Source organism: Prionailurus viverrinus, chromosome B3 (genome assembly GCF_022837055.1).
Source record: "Prionailurus viverrinus isolate Anna chromosome B3, UM_Priviv_1.0, whole genome shotgun sequence".
In the NCBI taxonomy this organism is placed as follows: Eukaryota; Metazoa; Chordata; class Mammalia; order Carnivora; family Felidae; genus Prionailurus; species Prionailurus viverrinus.
The window spans coordinates 1,060,695-1,077,056 of record NC_062566.1 but is presented as its reverse complement, the minus strand read 5'-3'; the positions used below and the strand labels follow the sequence as shown (position 1 = coordinate 1,077,056).

Sequence of the window (16,362 nt, the reverse complement as noted above, 5' to 3'; positions counted from 1 at the left end):
AGGAGGAGGGGCCGGGGCCGAGCCGGACCCCTCGGGAGGCCCCCGCGCAGGCCCGACCCCGCCCCAGCGCGCAGCCCGCGCTGCCATTGGCGCCGCGCGCAGCCCCGCCGAACTGCCGGGGAGAGGCGGGGGAGACGCGCACCGGCCCGCGAGCTGGGGCCGGAGCTGGGGGCTCAGGGCAGCAGGTAGCGAGGCCGAGCCCCTCTCTCCAGGACGCCCTATTTAAGCCAGGGTGTCAGTTGCTGACGAATCATCTTAAACCACCCCAAAGTGAGCAAACTCCCGCGCCCTTGGCGTTTGCTGGGCGGAAACTCCTTCGCCTTAACCAAGCGCGGGTTCCTTGTTCCTGAACTGAGACCACGGGCACGTCGGCTCTTTTCAGGTGCGCTCTCAGATACTCCTGTCCCCTCCACGGGTTGCGTAGACTGTCCGGAGTCAAGAGCCGAATTCTCTCCTCTGCTTCTCCCCAGAAGGTCAAGCGGCTAATCCTCGAAGTCATCCGGCATAGCCAGAGTCTGTTTTTTTCCCCCCGTCCGAAATGGCAATTGTAACAGCCACAGGGATCCCAGGAGACGTGGGTGCAATAATGTAAGTAAAAAGTCTCCGAGCACACCCTGTGCTCAGCGGTTGTAGTTGATGGCTTATCACGATCCAGATGAGTCCTCGTGCAGCCTGGACTGAATGAGTGAGCTCAGCCCCCACCCTGGCAAACAGGTCCATGTTTGTCTGTTTACACGCACAAGACCATACTGATTGGTTCTGTCATCAGCGACTAAACTCTCCTCACCCATGTTCTTGAAATGGGACACCAGCCCGGCCTGGGTTTTATTTAGAAAAATCTGACCCCAGCCCCCACTGTCCCGGTCACACCATCTCACTCCGAATGTTAGCAACCAACGTTCTGCCCTGTGTCCCCAGCTCTCCCCTAACATTGCCTCAACAGTCAACATTGCCAGATGGGGCTGGGCCAGGAAAGCGACCTTGAATTACCGACTTTAGTGCTTCTTCTCCCTGTCCCAGCCAGACAGAGCTACTGCTTTGGCCCTGAGATCCAGCAGACTGGGTCCAAGGGGAGGTTGCTTTTGGACCCCCTCAAAGTCTGAGGTCTCAGTCAGAGGCCTGATCTCGGGCCAGCGTGTCCCAGAATGACTCCTAATCCCTTTCACTCCGTTCCCAATTCTCTTGCTCAAAACACCATCAAAGACCTTGGAGGCCTCTGGTGTTTGGATTTATGCCATCCTGGCCTTATCAGGCACCTGGGCCTCAGTGTCCATACCTGTCAACGGGGAGAATGGACCCCCTGAGAATCCTTCTGGCCCAAACAATGAGATTCAGTTAATGTATGTCAACTACCCAGACTACCACTTCTGAAAAGGTCAGGAAGAATTTGCTGCCTGTCCCCAGGGGCTCATCTGTTCCTTTACATGGTAGACCAGGGTGTCAGAGGCCCCAGTGAGAGGTAGCACGGAAGCCTCGGTGTGTTCCAGAGTCCAGCCCTCACCTGCACAGGGATCAGGGTGGGGGCACATGTGTTTTTCACAAATACAGTAGCAGCCCAGGGCAGTTGAGGCAAAGTCTTGAGATTAAACTGCTGCTTTCTCCCTGCCTCCCAGGGCTCCAGCTCCATGCCAGCCTTCCCCATACAGTGCCTGTTTGGCGAGGGAGCTGGTGTCAACTTTGGCTCAGAGAGGTTAGGACACTTACTCAAAGTCACAGAGCCAGGAAGTAGCAGAACTCTAGTTCCTACCCATGTATGTGGCTCATAGTCTATCGCTCTTTTAAGAAAAAAGGAGAAAACAATCCCTATTAACTACACTTGCTTGGAATTCTTTTTTTTTTTTAATTTTTTTTTTTAACCTTTATTTATTTTTGAGACAGAGAGAGACAGAGCATGAATGGGGGAGGGTCAGAGAGAGGGAGACACAGAACCTGAAACAGGCTCCAGGCTCTGAGCCATCAGCACAGAGCCTGACGCGGGGCTTGAACTCACGAACCGCGAGATCATGACCTGAGCCGAAGTCGGACGCTTAACCGACTGAGCCACCCAGGTGCCCCTACACTTGCTTGGAATTCTTGGTGGTCATAACTACTGGCCCTGACAGCCACTTCATAGAAAAATAGTGTTTAAAGGAAAAATGCTCAGATCCTCCAGTTTGGGGTCAGCAGAAGTGAAACTCCACCCTTCCATGTTTTTTGAAAAATTTTTTTAAATTGTATTTTAGAGAGGGGTGGGCAGAGGGAGAAAGAGAATCCCAAGAAGGCTCCACGTTTAGCATGGAGCCCAACTTGAGACTCGATCCCAAGACCCTGGGATCATGATCCGAGCGGAAATCAGGAGTTAGATGCTCAACTGACTGAGCCACCCAGGCACCCCATACCCTTCCATATTTTTAATCAAACTGCAATTAGTTATTGAGACTAGGTCATATGCAAGTTTCCTGTGGGGGGCACAAAAATGCTCATCACTCAATCCCTTTGGGAGCCAGACACACATGTGTGCAATCACCACAAACCAGGCACAAGAGGCAAGTGTCCCAAGAAGAGCTTAGATGACAGTGAGGCATCTCTCAAAGCCAAAACTATTTCTGATGAGGGAGAGCCTGGTGAGCGTAGGGTCAGAGCATCCAGCAAGCTGGCCCTTAAGGATATTTAAGATCGGGGAACACCTGGGTGGCTCAGTCGGTTAAGCGTCTGACTTCCGCTCAGGTCACGATCTCACAGTCGTGAGTTCGAGCCCCGCATCGGGCTCTGTGCTGACAGCTCAGAGCCTGGAGCCTGCTTCGGATTCTGTGTCTCCCTCTCTCTGCCTGTCCCCTGCTCTGTCTCTCTCTCTCTCTCTCTCTCTCTCTCTCTCTGTCAAAAATAAATAAAACATTAAAAAAAAATTTTAATAAAAAAAGATTTAAGATATGGGAGAAGGCTGGACAAGAAGGCTGGGAGAGGTGAGGGGCTTGTACTTCACCCAGGTGGACACCCCAGGGCGTTAGTTTCCTGGTATGTTTGCAGGCAGGGTGTAAAGTCTGACAATAGCTGTGAGAGGGTGTTGGGGGATAGAGGATCAGGACTGGGCAAGGGAGCCAAGAGTCCCTGAACCGGGCGCAGGCCTGACATAACGTCCTGGCAGGACCCTTAAGACTCCAGAGACCGATTAGAGATAGAATCAGCAGAAATTGCAGCTGGCAGGACTTGGGCAGGGAGAGGAGTCAGAGTGACTCAGACTTCCATCCCTGGGTCCCTGGGACTAGAAGAATAGGAATGCCATTATTAGAAATCAGAAAAGAGGAGAAGGCAGGGTAAGTGTATGTGTGTGGGGGGAGGGGAGGGTGTTGATAGCAGAGCTATTTATGGTCATTTCTAAACTGATTTCCCTGCCAGCAGTCTGTTCCCGCCCCTTCCCAGTCACCTGACCACTGCTCCCACCACGCCACCCTGAAGCACAGCCCCGAGAGCTTTACCCCACAGCCAGATACCTGGACTAGCTCCCCGTGCCTGATACAGTCGAGTCTGAATTAGCTTATAACATTTCCTGGCCTTCACTTTCCTCACCGTCTTTCTCTTCTGTTTCCTCTCCCCAAGAACCCTAAATTTAGCCATTCCCCCAAACAGTCCCTGACTCTATGCACTGCCCCTTTTTCCCATCAGGTAGACTCTTTGCACTCCCAGGTGGCCAAGCCCACCTTTTCAAGCCTGCACTGGGGGCTTGACACAGCATTCGACTCCACCTAAGTCATCATGCAGGGTAGACAACTCCCCAGACCCCCTCCCGATGAAAGAGCACACACTATGCTACTCTGGTTTTAACTTTGTAAAACAAATCTATGGATAATAACAGGCAGGGTCCAGACACAAATTTGGAAGATGTCAGAATACTATTTAATACTTTTATAAGTTTATTTATTTATTTATTTTGAGAAGTGGGGGGCAGAGAGGAGAGAGAGAGAGAGAGAGAGAGAGAATCCCAAACAGACTCCACACCCTCAGCGCAGAGCCCGACATGGGGCTCGAACTCACAAACGGTGAGATCATGACCTGAGCTGAAGTCAGGAGTCAGGTGCTTAGCCAATGGAGCCACCCACGCACCCCAGAATACTACTTACCTTTATGAAATATTCTCTCAGGTTGCTTCAGTTAATCCCTAAGAAAACTGGAGATCCAAAAGATGGGCCAAGGAGAAATGATTAAAAAGGCATTAAAAAGGAACCGGAGGCATCATTCCTGGAGGGTAATCATTCCTGGAGGGTAAAGGTTTCTGCCTGTTTGCGGAAGTCGACTGGCTCATTGCCTGGGCAAGCCATTCAAGTTCCCAGCCTCAGTTTCTTCATCTGCCAATGGGGATAATAACAGCACCCACTCCTAGTAGTTATGAGGATTAAAGAAATTTGTGCAGATTGAATGCTTAAAATGGTGCCTGACGCACAGGCAAGAAACCTGTTGGCGGTCTTGACATTCACCTGAGTAAAATTTAAAGGTTGTGTTGGCTTTATTCAGCATTTCATGAACTGGGCAGCATCCTGTCTAGCAGGTAGAAAGGAGCTCCAAAGACCTGTACAAAATGAAAGGTTTTTGGAGCGCCCGGATGGCTCAGTCAGTTGGTCATCCAACTCTCCGTTTCAGCTCAGGTCACGATCCCAGGGTTGTGGGATTGAGCCCAGTGCCAGGCTCTCTCTCTCCCTCTCTTTCTGCCCCTCTCCCCCACTTCCTCTCTCCAAAATATAGTAATAATATCATATCATATCATATCATATCATATCATATCATATCATAATGGCTTTTATAGGGGACACCTGGGGGGCTCAGTCATTTAAGCACCAACTTTGGCTCAGGTCATGAACTCACGGGTCATGAGTTTGAACCCCGTGTCAGGCTCTGTGCTGACAACTCAGAGCCTGGAGCCTGCTTTAGATTCTGTGTTTCCCTCTCTCTCTGTTCCTCCCCTGCTCACACGCTGGCTCGCGCTCTCTCTCTCTCTCTCCCTCTCTCTCTCTCTCTCTCAAAAATAAAGATTAAAAAAAAAAGTAAAAAACAAATAAATAAAATGGCTTTAATAGGCAGAAGGGAGCAGGACAAGGAAGTTGCTAGCAAAGAGTGGATTATTTCCAGACAAGGTTACCTTCCTATGGAGGACACAAGGGGTCTATCAGGTGGATTACCTTACTAGGGCTGAACAGGTAATTCCAGATTGACTGGTTAAAGTTCACATCCCTGGGAGACGCTGAAACAGCCATTAAGTTAGGTATTAAGTCTTGGTTTACTGACACCGGACTTAGCACAAGTAACTCCATTTTTGGCATTTGGGGGGCCTGTTGTCTTTTTTCTTTTCTTTCCTTTTTTTTTTTTTTTTGAGAGAGAGAGAGAGCACAAGTGGGGGAGAAGGAGAGAGAGAGAGAGAGAGAGAGAGAGAGAGAGAGAGAGAGAGAGAGAATCTTAAGCAGGCTGCACACTCAGCCTGGAGCCACACACAGCTCCATCCCAGGATCCTGGGATTATGACCTGAACCAAAATCAAGAGGCAGACATTCAACCAACTGAGCCACATGGGTGCCCCTGTTGTCTCTCTCTCTCTCTCTCTCTCTCTCTTTTTTTTTAACAGTGGTGTTGTTCATATTGTCCATTCATTCATCCACATCCGTTCATTCCCATGGATGAGCTCCTGTGACATGACAGTTGTGACCCAGGGATAGAAAAGAGGGCACATTCCAATTCCTGAAGGGACCTCAGCTCACTGGGGGTGTCAGGGAAATGGATGTATAAAGAGGTCATTTCAAAATACAGTGGATGTGGTTGGAGGGAGTGTTAGCTAGTATAATCTCTTTGGAGGGCAGTTGGGTGGCACACATCCTTTTATAAAACGGGCATACCCTTTCATCCAGAAATTTCACTTTGAGTGACTGGATACCATAGAAATACTCACCGTAAGATGCTCGGGGGTATAAGAGGAAGGTTTTCACTGCAGCACTGTTTATAGTCTCTTGGGGCACCAAGGTGGCTCGGTTAAGTGTCCAACTCTTGATTTGGGCTCGGGTCATGATCCCACGTGGGATCGAACCCTGCATAGGGCACCTCACTGAGCACAGAACCTGCTTAGGATTCTCTCTCCCTCTCTCTCTCTGCTCCCCCCCTCAAGATTAAGTAAAATAAACTTAAAAAAAATGAAGTAGATCTTTAATTTGCTGATTTTTTATTTATTATTATTTATTTTTTATTGCTGTATTACAATACATTAAGTGAAAATAGAAAGTTGCAGAGAAATATCCCATTGTCATATACATACATATGTATGAAAAATACATACATGTGAAAATTTGAAGGTTCCTAAACCAGAGAGAGCATGGGGGGAGGGGGATTAGGGGAGACTCTCAATTTCTACTGTATACAATTCTGGGTGGTTTGAATATTACGCAACAAGCATCTATTTTATAACCAGAAAAAGAACAATCAAGATAATATACTTTTTTTTTTTAATTTTTTTTTTTAACGTTTATTCATTTTTGAGACAGAGAGAGAGACAGACCATGAATGGGGGAAGGTCAGAGAGAGAGGGAGACACAGAATCTGAAACAGGCTCCAGGCTCTGAGCTGTCAGCACAGAGCCCGACGCGGGGCTCGAACTCACGGACTGCGAGATCATGACCTGAGCCGAAGTTGGACGCCCAACCGACTGAGCCACCCAGGCGCCCCTACTTTTTTCATTTCTAAAACAAATTGCCACAGTAACGTGGGTGCTCTACAGTGTCCCAAGTCCTGGCACGACTCACTCTGGCTGTGTCCTTCAATATTGACGCTTTTCCTCTGGCTTCCTTTCCACCCTTGGGGGGAAGTGAAGGGTTAATGAGCCTGGGGGAGGGGAAGAGGGAGTGAGGTCAGGAAAGAAGGGTGAGGGGCTCTCAGGCAATCCCCACCAAGGGCAGCTGGCCACTCCCCAGTGCTGAAAGCAGCCACCTGCTGGAACAGAGCGAGTGAGCAGGGAAGGGAAGGGGGGGGGGGGAGGGAAGTGGCAAGGGTGGGGGGTGGAGCTGCCCTGTTCCTGGGAGCAAGGAGCACGAAAGATAAGAACTTAATGTAAAGTCCGGTGGAGAGGAGAGGAGGATGTGGTTCGGTTTTCAAAGTGCGGCCCTCAGACCCAGAAGGGGGAAGGATGGGGTTATCCTGGAGGGCAAAACTGTTATCATAACAATACTGAGAAGTTACTTTCTCAGTGTTAATGTTTGCGCACCTGGGGAAAACTGCTGAAAATTTACTAGGAATCTTGACACAGGCACCAAACTCTGGTAGCAGTGATTTGATTGCACACCGCATGCATTCTTTGGGTTTAAGGGACAGTATGAAGGTATCCTTAATAAAGCAGTAAAAATTAATAACTATATTAAATATTTACTCATGGGTATACCTCTTTCAAATAGCCTAGATAATAAAAGTGGGAAGTGCGTAGAAAGGGCTGCTGGTGGAGACCCAGGTAAGATGGTTGTCTTCTGGAAAGGCATTTAAAGGCTTATTTGAGTTGCTTTTTTCATAGAACACCATTTTTTTAAAATATTTATTTATTTTTGAAAGGAGGAAGGGGCAAAGAGAGAGGGAGAGAGAGAATGCCAAGCAAGCTCCACAGTGTCAGCACAGAGCCCCATATGGGGCTCAATCTCACGAAGCATGAGATTATGACCTGAGCCAAAATCGAAAATCGGAAGCTTAACTGACTGAGCCACCCAGGCGCCCCCATAGTTCACTATTTTATTTTATTTAATTTTTTTAATTTTTTTTAATGTTGATTTATTTTTGAAACAGAGAGACAGAGCATGAAGAGAGGAGGGTCAGAGAGAGGGAGACACAGAATCTGAAACAGGCTCCAGGCTCTGAGCCGTCAGCACAGAGCCCGACGCGGGGCTCGAACCCACGGACCGCGAGATCGTGACCTGAGCCGAAGTAGGCCGCCTAACCAACTAAGCCACCCAGGCGCCCCTAGATCACTATTTTAACTGAAAAGAACAACTGATAGAGAAACTATAGTTTTTCAGACTTGAATATCTGGCAGATGTTATCTCAAAAATGAATGAAGTTAGTCATTTCAAGGAAGTAATGGACAGTATTTGTTGTCAATGATAACATATGAGCTTTTTTTTTTTTTTTGTAATGTTTATTTTTGAGAGAGAGACAGAGCATTAGCAGGGGAGGAGCAGAGAGAGAGGGAGACACAGAATCCGAAGCAGGCTCCAGGCTCCGAGCTGTCAGCACAGAGCCCAATGTGGGGCTCGAACCCACAACCAGCGAGATCATGACCTGAGCTGAAGTGGGGTGCTCAACTAACTGAGCCACCCAGGGGCCCAGCATTTAAGCTTTCAAGGGAAACTAAAATTTTGTGAAACTTGTACATATCCCCTGAACTTGAGAGCTTCCCAGTTCTTAAGGATGTTGCTAATGAGATTGGTGGCATTTCCAAATGTGATTTTTTTTCATATTGTATAGTGAAATGTATCAGTTTTTAGAAGATTTGTATAACTCAGCAATCCAGTATTTTCCAGGTGACCAGTAGTGATGTTAAAATGTTATGCATGGGTTAAAAAATCTGTCCAAGAATAAATTTGAGGGGCACCTAGGTGGTTCAGTCAGTTAAGCGCCCAACTCTTGGTTTCTGCTCAGGTCATGATCTCACGGTTCGTGAGTTCCAGCCCCTCATCGGGCTCCACTCTGATAGCGCAGAGCATGCTTGGGATTGTCTCTCTCCCTGTCTCTCTGCCCCTCCCCTGCTTGCTCTTTTTCTCTCTCTCAAAATAAATAAATAAGCTTCCAAATCTTTTTTAAATGAATGCATTTGAATGTAACAGATACGAATGTAACAGTAGGAGAGGCACATTGACGTTGTTCTGGAGTCCACGTTACAGTTAACTTTTTTTTTTCTTCCCAACGTTTATTATTTTTGGGACAGAGAGAGACAGAGCATGAATGGGGGAGGGGCAGAGAGAGAGGGAGACACAGAATCGGAAACAGGCTCCAGGCTCTGAGCCATCAGCCCAGAGCCCGACGCGGGGCTTGAACTCCCGGACCGCAAGATCGTGACCTGGCCGAAGTCGGACGCCCAACCGACTGCGCCACCCAGGTGCCCCAACAGTTAACTTTTAAGAAACTACCCCTTGTATGTTTTGTTATAATAAAAGAATCCCCAGGTGGGGTCTCACCCAGTCTCAGGAACCAGGAAACACAGGAAACCAAGGCTGGGCAGTGGAGAGCCCAGATATGCAAAGCAGAAAGGCCACCTGGGCCTTTCTGGATCAAGGAGCCGGGTGGGCCGTGCAAGTTGGGGTGGCCCTGATGCTTGCCATACCCACCCCCGGGGAAGGGCCGTGGTGCAGGCCTAGCACAGAGGTGAGTCCCAGGATGACCCAGGGTGGCCTCACCGCCCAAGAGCCCGGCTGCTGGGTCAGTCTGGAGCCGCCACGCCAACTCCGCGTCCTTTACTGGAAAGCTGACAAATGTGTGCGTGACCCAGAACGAGAAGGGATCCAATAAGGGAAACTACTCTTGGATGCACGTGATAACCATATGCAAAGATAAACTGGAAGAAACAAAGAAAAGATGAAGGCACGTGGTAAGGAGCCGTTGGGCTTGGATGTAAGAGTCACCGCCCCTCTGCTGTCAGTGGATACTTTGACGTAAGAGGTAAAGAAGACGAGGGGATCCAGGCTTTCGTAGAAAATGATGACATTCCAATAACTCCTGCAGGAATCTATCACTGCCTCACACAGGATGAAAACAAGCATGTGACAGTCACGAGGCTCTTGGTGGGAGGACCGGTGCGGACTCTATACAACCGGCCAGTTGGCTGTTTTTCACGCTCAAGGACAGTACATAAAATTTTTGGCACAGACAACATAGCGGTGCTTCTGGGAACACTTCTTAAAAAGACCCTAAACCTGATAACTGGGCAGAAAATCTATCATTTTCTCTCTGCTTTCACGTCACAGCCTTGAAGCTAGGTTATCTTTCCTCTGCAAGATTATTTGATCAGAATGTGTTCTGGGGCACCTGGATGGCTCAGGCCACTTCGACTCAGGTCGTGATCTCACAGTTCATGAGTTCGAGCCCGACATCTGCCTCTATGCTGACGGCTCAGAGCCTGGAGCCTGCTTCAAATTCTGTGTCTCCCTCTCTCTCTGCCCCTCCCCTGCTTTTGTTCTCTCTCTCTCTCTCTCAAGAATAAATAAACATTTTTTAAAAACATGTTTTAGGGGCGCCTGGGTGGCGCAGTCGGTTAAGCGTCCAACTTCAGCCAGGTCACGATCTCGCGGTCCGTGAGTTCGAGCCCCGCGTCGGGCTCTGGGCTGATGGCTCAGAGCCTGGAGCCTGTTTCTGATTCTGTGTCTCCCTCTCTCTCTGCCCCTCCCCCGTTCATGCTCTGTCTCTCTCTGTCCCAAAAATAAATAAACATTGAAAAAAAATTAAAAAAAAAATTTAATAGTTGGGGGGCACCCGGGTGGCTCAGTTGGTTGAGCTTCCGACTTCGGCTCAGGTCATGATCTCTCAGCTCCATGAGTTCGAGCCCCGCCTCAGACTGTGCTGACAGCTGAGAGCCTGGAGCCTGCTTCAGATTCTGTGTCTCCCTCTCTCTCTGCCCCAACCCACTCACATTCTGTCTCTGCCTCTCTCAAAAATAAATAAACATTAAAAAAAAAAAAATTAAACGGTTGGGGGATAAGTCACTGGAATCTATTCCTGAAATCATTGTTGCACTATATGCTAACTAACTTGGATGTAAATTTAAAAATAAATAAAATTAATTTTTAAAAAATTAAAAATTAAACATTTGGGGTGCCTGGCTGGCTCAGTCGGAAGAGCATGTGATTCTTGATCTCTCGGTCATGAGTTCAAGCCCCATGTTGGGTGCAGTTTACTTAAAAAAATAAAATGATTTTTTAAAAATAAAGTAAGTTTAAAAAATAAAAATTAAGTGGTCTTTGATAATCGGAGGGGAGAGATTATCTGCAATATTCGAAAAGCTGTTAAAATCCTCCTTCGTGGCGTGCCTGGGTGGCTCAGTCGGTTAAGCAGGCAACTTCGGCTCAGGATATAATCTCAGGTTCATTATAATCTCAGGGCCCTGCATAGGGCTCTGTGCTGACAGCTCAGAGCCTGGAGCCTCCTTTGGATTCTGTGTCTCCCTCTCTCTCTGCCCCTCCCCTGCTGGTGCTCTTTCTCTCCAAAATAAGTAAACATTAAAAAAAAATTTTTTTTAATCCTCCTTCATTTTCCTTTTTCCAAATATAAATCTGTGTGTGGCCGGATCTCCTTCATATTCCTCAGGCAAAACAACATGCACAACAGACTGAATGCAGAAGCAGAGATGAGAATCCAGCTATTTCCATCAACTCAGCCAGGAAGAGATTTGCAAAAATGAAAACAAACAACGCCCCCCACTAAGTTTTTTTTGGGGGGGGGGGGTGAGAAATGTACTGTTTTGGTTTCGGTTTTGTTTTTGTTTAGGGAGAGAGCATGAGCAGGGGAGAGGGGGAGAGGAAGAGAGAGAGAGAATCTCAGACAGACTCTATGCCCAGTGTGCAGAGTCCGACACAGGGCTCAATCCCACGACCCTGAGATTATGACCTGAGCTGAAATCCAGAGTCAGACACCCAACCGGCAGCCACCCAGGTGCCCCTGAATAAATAAACCTAAAAAAAAAAAAATCTGCTTTAACTTTTAACTCAGTAAATGTAGTTTTGTATAACTCCTATAAACAAAGCTTTTTGGAGTCCTCAACAGCTCCCAAGAGTGTACAGGGGTCCTAAAATCCCAAAAGTTTGAGAATTATGCTAGAGGAAAGCACTAGTGAGTCCACAAAAACGGGCACCACATCATCATACACAAAAAATTTAACATTGATGCAATAATGCTATGTAACAGATAGTCCATATTCCTTGTTCCAAGTTGTCTCAATTTCGTGAAATTTAGGGAGCAACTCAGGGATCCAGAATCCAATAAAGATCATGCCTTGCTGTGGTTGTCATGCCTCATTAGTTTTCTCTAACCCAAAGCACTACCCTGTCCTTTTGTGTGTGGATGGGTGGGAGGTGTTTATAACCTTGCTATTTTTGAAAAAGCCATGTCAGCTGTTTGGTAGAATATCCTAACAGTTACATTGTTTCTTTTGCCTGATGGTTTCCTTATGGCTGGATTCAAGTTAAACACCTTTAACAGGAATTTTATAAATTGTGTCACTCCCAATGCATCCCATCAGGAAGCCCGATGTCCATACGTCCTATTTTAGTTATGACTAACTCTATGTTTGAGAATTTTTTGATTGTGATTTTATATATGTACTTTAATATTTAATTTTTTGAAGTTTATTTATTTTGAGAGGACGATCATTGGGGGAGGGGCAGAGAGAGAGCCCCAAGCAGGTTCCACACCGTCAGCGCAGAGCCCAATGTGGGGCTCGAACTCACAAACCGTGAGATCATGACCCTAGCTGAAGTTGGACGCTTAACTAACTGAGCCACCCAGGTGCCCCTTCAGATTTTATTTTTGAGAGAGAGAGTGAGAACGGGAGAGGCAGAGAGAGAATCCCAAGCAGGCTCCACACTCAGTGCAAAGCCAGACATGGGGCTCGAACTGATGAACCATGAGATCATGACCTAAGCTGAAATCAAGAGTTGGACGCTTAACCGACTGAGTCACCCAGGTGCCCCTAAAAATTAAATTCTTTTTTTTTTAAGTTTATTATTTATTTTTGAGAGAGAGACAGAGCATGAGCATGAGCATGAGCAGGGGAGGGGCAGAGAGAGAGGGAGACACACAGAATCCAAAGCAAGCTCCAGGCTCTGAGCTGTCAGCACAGAGCCCGATGTGGGGCTTGAACTCATGAACTGTGAGATCATGACCTGAGCCAGAGTCAGACGCTCAACCGACTGAGCCACCCAGGCGCCCCTAGAAATTAAATTCTTAACTTGACTTTACAAAGTTTAAAACTGATAATTTTCTTTCTGGGTCTTAGAAATACGAGAAACTTCTATGATTTCTCTCCAATTTCTTCTCTGCTATATTCCATGTTGTTATTCCATAGTATTTTAGTTCCAGTGAGTTTTCTAAGTTCCCTCATGTTTTTCCAGTAGATTCATCAGCACGTTTTGCCAGTTTCTTAGCTCGGGGTAGTGTCTTGTATTCCATCATGGGACAGGCATCATTGAACAGGTCTTTCAACAAAGGTCTGTGAGTAATTAATATCCTCTGTCCAACTCTCTCTCTATCCTCCCTCCTTTTTTTTTTTTTTTTAACTTTTTACCGGAGCATAATATATGTATTCACATATGCAGAAAAGTACACAAACTACTGATGTATAACTTATGAATGTTCCCCCAGTCACTGCCCAGCTCAGGAAACATAACATCACCAGCACCCCAAAAACCCTCCTCATGCACCTCCTGGCACTGTTTTTCCCAACTTCTCCCAAAGTAACTGCCGTCCTAAATCCTACTAAAATGGACTGGTTTTTGCCTATTTTTGTTTTGATGGAAATGGAATCAGACGCATGTATTCTGCTGTGTCTTACTTCTCAACATTGCGTCTGTGAAATTCATCCATGCTTTTGCATAAAATAGTTATAATTTATTCTGTTGCTGTCTGACACTCCATTTTATGAATCTGCCACAATTTATGGATCTATTCTACTGGTTTTTTTTTTATTTTTTTTAATGTTTATTTATTTTTCACAGAGAGAGAGAGAGAGAGAGACAGAGCTTGAGTAGGGGAGGGGCAGAGAGAGAGGGAGACACAGAATCCGAAGCAGGCTCCAGGCTCTGAGCTATCTGCACAGAGCCCGACATGGGGCTCGAACTCACAAACCGTGAGATCATGACCTGAGCTGAAGTCGGTTGCTCAACCAACTGAGCCACCCAGGCGCCCCGGATCTGTTCTACTGTTGATGAACATTAGGGGCTTTTCTGGTTTGGGGCTATTTTAATGAGGCATGGTGAATGTTCTAGCCCTTGTCTTTTGCTCCATGTATGTATGAAATTCCGTTGGACGACACTTAGGAGTGAATTAACGGCTCACAAGTTACTGTGTAAGTGTTCATCTTTCACCAACACTGCCAAATGGTCTTCTAAGGGATTGGTTAATTTCTTTTCCACCAGCAGCCTATGGGACCTTCAGTCTCTCATGTCAGTCTCGCCACATTTTCGCTAACCCTCAGCACTGTCATTCTTTGCGATTTTGGTCATTCTTCTGGGTGTGCAGTGGTAACTCATGGAAGTTTTACCTTATTATTTTTTTAATGTTTGTTTATTTATTTATTTTTGAGAGAGAGAGAGAGAGAGAGAGCATGAGCAGGGGAGGGACACAGAGAGACAGAATCTCCAGCAGGCCCCACACTGTCAGCACAGAGCCCCATGCAGGACTCGAACCCACAAACCGTGAGATCATGACCTGAGTCAAAATCAGGAGTTGACATTTAACAGCCTGAGTCACCCAGGCGCCCCTTGTGGTGGTTGTACATTTCATTTCCCTGGAAACTGAGGGGACTGCGCTACTTATCGTATGCTTAATATTCATTTGATTATTCTCTTTTATGAAGTGCCTGTCTCAAGTCTTGTGCATTTTTTTTTCCCATTGGATTCTGCCCGTTTGTGACTTGTAGGAGTTTGATATATATTCTGGTATGAGTTCCCTTTTTTGGATACATACGCTGTAAAAGTTTTCTCCTATTCAGTGGCTTTACTTTAATATTTATTTACTTACTTATTTGTTTATTTACTTACTTATTTATTTATTAATAGGCTCATGCCCAGTGTGGAGTCCAGTTCGAGGCTTGAACTCTGGAACCTGAGATCAAAACCTGAGCTGAGATCAAGATACGGATGCTTAACTGAGTGAGCCACCCGCATGCCCCAGGGGCTTACCTTCTTATCTTCTTAATACGTCTTTTGATGCACAAAAATGCCTTAATTTTAATGTAGCCCAACTTACTGGCCTTTTATGGGTATGCTTTGTTTCCTGTTTCATTAGTCTTTTCTTGCCCCAAGACTATGAAGATACTCTCCTATAGTATCTTCTAGAAGCTTTATTGTTTCACCTTTCACATGAATATCTATAATTCACCTGGAATTGGTTTTTTGGTGCACCCTGTTTCAGATGTTAAGAGGTGAAAAGCAACACGTATCCAAAACTGATAAAATACAGCAATGTGTTCACCTCCATTTTTTAACCAAATCCTTTATGGGCGTTTTTCTCTGTGATTAAGTATTCTTCTATAAGAGGATTGTTTTTAAGTTTATTTATTTCTTTTGAGGGGCAGGGAGAGAAGGAGAGATTGAATCCCAATCAGGCTGTGCACCATCAGCACAGAGACCAATGTGGGGCTCAGTCCCATAAACCGTGAGATCATGACCTAAGTCAAAATCAAGAATCAGACACTAAACTGACCGGCCACCCAGGAGCCCCTATAAGAGTTTGCTGTGTGTGTGTGTGTGTGTGTGTGTGTGTGTGTGTGTGTGTGTGTTGGTTTGTGGGTTTTTTTGCCCTTTATTTATTTCTTTTTAAATTTTTTTAAAAATTTATATCCAAGTTAGTTATAGTTGTTGCATATAGTGCAGCAATGATTTCAGGAATAGATTTCTTTTTTTTTTTTTTTTTTAATTTTTTTTTTCAACGTTTATTTTGGGGACAGAGAGAGACAGAGCATGAACAGGGGAGGGGCAGAGAGAGAGGGAGACACAGAATCGGAAACAGGCTCCAGGCTCTGAGCCATCAGCCCAGAGCCCGACGCGGGGCTCGAACTCACGGACCGCGAGATCGTGACCTGGCTGAAGTCGGACGCTCAACCGACTGCGCCACCCAGGCGCCCCAGGAATAGATTTCTTGATGCCCCTTACCCATTTAGCCCATCGCCCCTCCCACAACCCCTCCAGCAACCCTCTGTTTGTTCTCCATATTTATGAGTCTATGTTTGTCCCCCTCCCTGTTTTTATGTTATTTTTGCTTCCCTTCCCTTATGTTCATCTGTTTTGTATCTTAAAGTCCTCCTATGAGTAAAGTCCTATGATATTTGTCTTTCTCTGACTAATTTCGCTTAGCATAATACCCTCCAGTTCCATCCACGTAGTTGCAGATGGCAAGATTTCATTCTTTTTGATTGCCAAGTAATACTCCATTGTATGTATACACCACATTTTCTTTATCCATTCATCCATCGATGGACATTTGGGCTCTTTCCATACTTTGGCTATTGTGGATAGTGCTGCTATAAACATTGGGGTGCGTGTGCTCCTTCGAAACAACATGCCTATATCCCGTGGATAAATGCCTAGTAGTGCAATTGCTGGGTCATAGGGTAGTTCCATTTTTAGTTTTTTGAGGAACCTCCATCCTGTTTTCCAGAGGGGCT

General features: G+C 46.3%; 1 long non-coding RNA gene across 1 annotated transcript; it reads left to right on the top strand.

Annotated features, from left to right (window-relative positions):
* The first annotated feature begins 119 nt into the window (after window positions 1-119).
* Window positions 120-15,279, top strand: LOC125167383 (uncharacterized). Its single transcript, XR_007152774.1, has 3 exons — window positions 120-382; window positions 471-588; window positions 14,756-15,279. It is a non-coding gene; the product is annotated as an uncharacterized LOC125167383 (long non-coding RNA).
* Window positions 15,280-16,362: the final 1,083 nt, after the last annotated feature.